A 6052-nucleotide genomic window follows, 5' to 3' on the forward strand; every position below is an offset into this window, starting at 1 on the left:
TAATTTCATTTAATCTGGTAAATGAATTGCCTCCCAGTACTAATGGAGAAATGTGAAGTCTGGAAAGAGGCTCATCTTAATTAATAGTAGAGTTTCATACGGATATACATAATTTTTAGAGTAACAAGTATAGAAACAGATTGTATTAATTTCAATCAGTAGAGGAACTAAGTAGGATAAAAATTACGTTCCAAAAGCAGGCAAGACAGAGTATATATAAAGACAAATTACAAGTACAAAATAAGATAGTGCTTTTTAATCTGGGTATATAAATAATGAGAACTTTACTCTCTTAGCAATTTTCAAATACGTAATACAGTATTTTTTAAATGAGATTTAGTCTTTTATTTATCAATTTATTTACTAGAGGCCCAGTGCACAAAATTCGTGCACAGGTAGGGTCCCTAGGCCTGGCCGGTGATTAGGGCTGATCTGTGGGGCAACCAGTGGGGAGACAGGGGGTGCCCACTGGCACCCGCCTTGGCTGGCCTGGCGCCATCTGCTCCCTGGTCCCATCCCCCACCTCTGCGGGGCAACCAGCAGTTTGATCAGGGCCCCCCCCCCCCCCCCCAGCACCCGCCTTGGCTAGCCTGGGGCCTGCGAGTTGGGGAAAGTTCCTGCGTTGAGTGTCTTCCCCCTGGTGGTCAGTGCGCATCATAGCGATCAGTCATTCTGCCAGTCCTTCAGCCATTCGGTTGATTTGCATATTAGGCTTTTATTATATAGGATTCTTTTTTAATCCTCACCCGATATAGTTTCCCATTGATTTTCAGATAGGGTTTCCCATTGATTTTCAGATAGAAGAGAGAGGGAAAGAGAAAGAGAAATAGCAATGTGAGAGAAACACATCGATTGGTTGTCTGCTACACGTGCCACGGTTGGGGAGCAGCTTGCAACTGAGGTACGTGCCTTTGATGGGAATCAAACCTGAGACCCTTAGGTCCACAGGCCGACATTCTATCCACTGAGCCAAACTGGCTAGGGCTGTAATACAGTATTTTTAAAATTGGTTTTAGAGAGGAAGGGAGAGAAACATCAATGTGTGACAGAAACATTGATCGGTTGCCTTCTGTACATGCCCTAACCAGGGATCAAACCCACAACCTGGGTATGTGCCCTGACCAGGAATTAAACTTCTGATGTACTGGGACAATGCTCCAACCAAGTGAGCCACCTTGGCCAGGGCAATATAATATTTTTAACTATAATCACTATTCTATCTAATAATAGACAAACATGGTAATTGACCATACCTTCACTATGCCTCCCATTGACTAACAGCGAGATATGCAAATTAACCCAACCAAGATGGCGGCCGGCAGCCACACAGCTGAAGCGAGCAGGAGGCTTGCTTGCTCCAGTGATGGAGGAAGCCAAGGTTCCCCGCCTGCAGCGGCCGGGCTCTGAGCTCCGAAAGCAACAACGTTTCAATTATAGAAGGTAAATAAATCCCAGAATAAAAAAAAAAAAAGTAGAGGCTGGGAGCTTCAGTCACCGGCCAGCCTGAAAACGGCCCTCAGTCCCTCACCCAGACTGGCCAAGCACCCCAGTGGGAACCCCCACCCTAAAGGGGGTGTGGCCAGCCTGAAAACAGCCATCAGCCCCTCACCCAGACTGGCCAGGCACCCCAGTGGGGACCCCCATCCTGAAGGGGGTGTGACCAGCTGCAAACAGCCATCAGCCCCTCACCCAGGCTGGCCAGGCACCCCAGAGGGACCCCACCTGATCCAGGACACCCTTCAGGGCAAACCAAACGGCCCCCACCAGTGCACCAGGCCTCTATCCTATATAGTAAAAGGGTAATATGCAAACTGACCCTAACAGCAGAAAGACTGGGAATGACTGGTCACTATGACACACACTGACCACCAGGGGGCAGATGCTCAATGCAGGAGCTGCCCTCTGGTGGTCAGTGTCCTCCCACATGGGGGAGCTCTGCTCAGCCACAAGCCAGGCTAATGCCTGCCAGTACAGCAGTGGTGGTGGGAGCCTCTCCTGCTTCCTCAGCAGCGCTAAGGATGTCTGACTGCAGCTTAGGCCTGCTCCCCGCTGGCAAGTGGACATCCCTGAGAGCTGCCAGGCGGATGTCTGATTGCCATCTTAGGCCCAATCCCCCCAGGGAGCAGGCCTAAGCCAGAAGCAGGTGGTCATCCCCCCAAAGGGGTCCCAGACTGCGAGAGGGCACAGGCTGGGCTGAGGGACACCCCCCTCCCGAGTGCACAAATTTTTGTGCACCAGGTCTCTAGTGCTATATATTACATTCCCATGACTTAGTTATATTACATAAGGAGTTTATTTATGCCTTTTGACTTCTGTCACTCATCTCGCCCACACTCCAGCCCTCACCTCTGGCAACCACTAGTCTCTTCTCTGTAGCTGAGAAACACTGGCCAGGGCCATTTTTTAAATAAGTGTTGTTGTTGTAGTTGAGTTGTAGGAATTCCTTTTATATTCTGGATATTAATCTCTTACAGATATTTGCAAATATTTTCTCCATTCTGTAAATTGTCTTTTCAGTCTATTTCCTTTGATGTAAAGAAATTTGTTTGACCTAGTCTCATTTATCTCCCTTTTTTTTTTTTTTTGCTGTCTGTACTTTCCACCTCCAGTATTTTTTTGGTACCTGTTTTCTCTTTATTGACATTTCTATTATGTTCACACTGTTTTTCCCACATCCATATCTTCCTTTAGCTCTTTCAGCATCTTTAAGATAATTATTTTGCATGGTATTTGCAGAAAAACAGACACACAGGCCAATGGAAAAGAACTGAGAGCCCAGAAATAAACACATGTATATGGGCAAATAATTTTTGACAAAGGAGCCCAAAACATACAATAAAGAAAGCCTCTTCAATTAATGGTGCCGGGAAAATTGGAAAGCCACATGCAAAAGCATGAAACTGGGTTTTAGTTTGTTCCCTTGTACAAAAATTAACTCAGTGCTGGCTTCGGCAGCACATATACTAAAATTGGAACGATACAGAGAAGATTAGCATGGCCCCTGCACAAGGATGACATGGAAATTCGTGAAGCGTTCCACATTTAAAAAAAAAAAATTAACTCAAAACAGATCAAAGACCTAAATATAAGAATTGAGACAAAATCACATAGAAGAAAACACTGGATCTTGGCCTTAGAGAAGATTTTATGAGTTTGATCTCAAAGGCAAGGCAAGTAAAGGCAAAAATAAATAAATGTGACTACATCAAAGCTTATGGACAGAAGAAACCACCAACAAAACAAAAAGGCAATCAACTGAATGGAAGGTGAAATTTGCAAACAACACTGCTGATAAAGGGTTATTATTCAAAATGTATAAAGAATTAGTACAACTAAACAACAACAAAAATCCAAATAGAAAAGGAGCAAAAAACTTGACCACTTAGTATCCCAAAAAGACATACAAATGGCCAACAGGTGTATGAAAAGATGCTCAACTTCACTAGCTATTATGAAATGCAAATCAAAACTAAAATGGCCCCAGCCGGTTTTCCACAGTGGATAGAGCATTGGCCTGTGAACTGAAAGGTCCCAGGTTCGATTCCGGTCAAGGGCACATGCCTGGGTTGTGGGCTTGATCCCCAGTGGGGAACTTGCAGGAGACAACTGATGCATGATTCTCTCTCATCATGGATGTTTCTATTTCTCTCTCCCTCTTCCTCTCTGAAATCAATAAAAACAAACAAACAAACAAACAAACAAATAAAAAAACTCAGCTGAAGTGAATGACATTTCACTTAAAAAAAAACCCAAAAAACTAAAATGAGGTAACACCTCACACCTGTCAGAATGGCTATTATAAGCAAGACAAGTAGTAAGTGTTGGAGAGATCGTGGAGAAAGAGGAACTCTCATTCACTGCTGGTGGGAATGTAGACTGGTACAGCTACTCTGTAAAACAGTATGGAGGTTCCTCAAAAAATTAAGAATAGAGTTACCATATTATCCAGCAACCCTTCTTCTGGGTATCTGGCCAAAAAACTTGAAAACATTGATTCATAAAGATACATGTACCCCTCTGTTCACTGCAGCATTATTCATGGTGGCTAAACATGGAAACAATGAAGTGTCCTTCAATACATGATTGGATAAAGAAGTGGTACATATATACAACTAGAAGCTCAGTGCACAGGTAGGGTCCCTAGGCCTGGCTGGCAATCAGGGCCGATCAGGTTCCCCACTTCCGTGCCTCCTCCTTTCCTCACTCCCTCAGCGACCGGCCACCACAGCTGGTCACCCGCCATGATCTGTGCCACCCCCTGGTGGTCAGTGCACGTCATAGCAAGTGACTGAACTTCCATTCTCCTGGTCAAAATCCTGAGGGGACACTGCATATTAGACTTTTATATATGTAAGATGGAACACTACTCAACCAAAGGATGAAATACTGCCATTGGAACAACTTGGATGGATCTTGAGAATATCATGCTAAATTAAGTCAGTCAAGAACCTTATTTCACTCATGTGGAATATAAAACTGAAAGCAACAAATGAACAAACAAAACCCAAAATTCATACAGACAACAGTACAGTGATTATCTGAGGAAAAGGGGAGTGGAAGACAGTAAAGGGAGTCAAATACATGATAATGGAATGTTTGACTTTGGGTGGTAAAACACACAATGAACTATACAGGTGATGTATTATAGAACTGTATACTTGAAACTTACATATAATTTTATTAACTATTGTCACCCAGTAAGTTTAAATAAGAAGGTAGCTTTTAAATTCTTTGTCTAGTAAGGGATCGTTTCTGTTTTGGCCATACTTTCCTCTTTATTTGTATACCTTCTTGTTTTTGTTGTTGTTGTTGAAAACTGGGGGCCCTGGCCAGGTAGCTCAGTTAGTTAGAGCTTTGTCCCGACACACCAAGGTTGTGGGTTTGATCCCCCGGTCAAGGCACATACAAGCAACCAATGAATGATAAATAGTGGAACAGCAAATTGATGTCTCCCTTCCTCTCTCTAAAATCAATAAATAATAATTTAAAACAAAACAAAACCTGGGTATTTGACTCATATAATGTGCTAATTCTATAAATCAGATGATCTCCCTTTACCTGGGTGGCTGAATTTTTTGTTTTTGTTTTTTGTTGTAGGATATCTGTGCCAGCATGAGGTAAAAAATTAAGATTGTGCCCTAGCTGGGTGGCTCAGGTGATTGGAGCATCACCCATACATTGAAAGGTTGTGGACTTGATTCCTGGTCAGGGCACATGCCTGAGTGGCAGGCTTGATCTGTCAGGGAGCATGTGGGAGGCAACCTATAGATTTTTCTCCCTCACATCAATGTTTTTCTCCCCCTCTAAAGTCAATAAACACAAAACAAACAAAAAATAAAATCAATAAACATGTCCTCGGGTGAGGATAAAAAATAAATTAAAAAAACTTAACATCTTCTCAGTTCTGTGTCTTTCCTTGGGCATGGGTGCTTTCTAAATGCCCCTGAACACGAAGTTGGTCTTTAAAATCTTAATTCTTAAATCTGTGGTCCTCTGAAAAAAAAAAAGGGGCGGGGGGGAGGGGGGGGGAATAAAAGGCACTGAGCCTTTAAATTTCCTGAATCCAATTCAGCTTATGGGAACTGCAAGAATGAATGTCAACCTCTGCTATCAGAGCAGCAATCAGCAATCAAAACATACAGGGCTGGGACTGGGTGGTATGAAAATACTAACCCGTAAAGGCTAAAACTGACCAAAATTAACTGACCTACTGGCCAAGACTTGCCCTAAAAGAGGTTAGGCATCAGAGAGACTCCAGAGTTCTAAGTTAGTTACATCGGACAAGTTCTGCTGGTGCCACTATAATCTAGAACAAAGGAATTCCTGGTGCTTCCTACTCGACCATCTTCCCTATCACTGGAGGATGAGTCTCTCTCTATCTCTTATTTTTAAAAATATATTTAAAATATATTTTTATTGATTTCAGAGAGGAAGGGAGAGGGAGAGATAGAAACAATAATGAGAACCATTGACTAGCCACTTCCTGCACACCCCCTACTGGGGATCGAGCCTGCAACCCTGGCATGTGCCCTTGACCAGAATCAAACCTGGG

General features: G+C 43.2%; 1 non-coding gene across 1 annotated transcript; it reads left to right on the forward strand.

Annotated features, from left to right (window-relative positions):
• Positions 1-2939: 2939 nt before the first annotated feature.
• Positions 2940-3046, forward strand: LOC118661156. The gene has a single exon (XR_004969171.1). It is a non-coding gene; the product is annotated as a U6 spliceosomal RNA (small nuclear RNA).
• The last annotated feature ends 3006 nt before the right edge of the window (positions 3047-6052 follow it).

Source organism: Myotis myotis, unplaced genomic scaffold (assembly GCF_014108235.1).
Source record: "Myotis myotis isolate mMyoMyo1 unplaced genomic scaffold, mMyoMyo1.p scaffold_m19_p_1, whole genome shotgun sequence".
Taxonomy (NCBI): Eukaryota; Metazoa; Chordata; class Mammalia; order Chiroptera; family Vespertilionidae; genus Myotis; species Myotis myotis.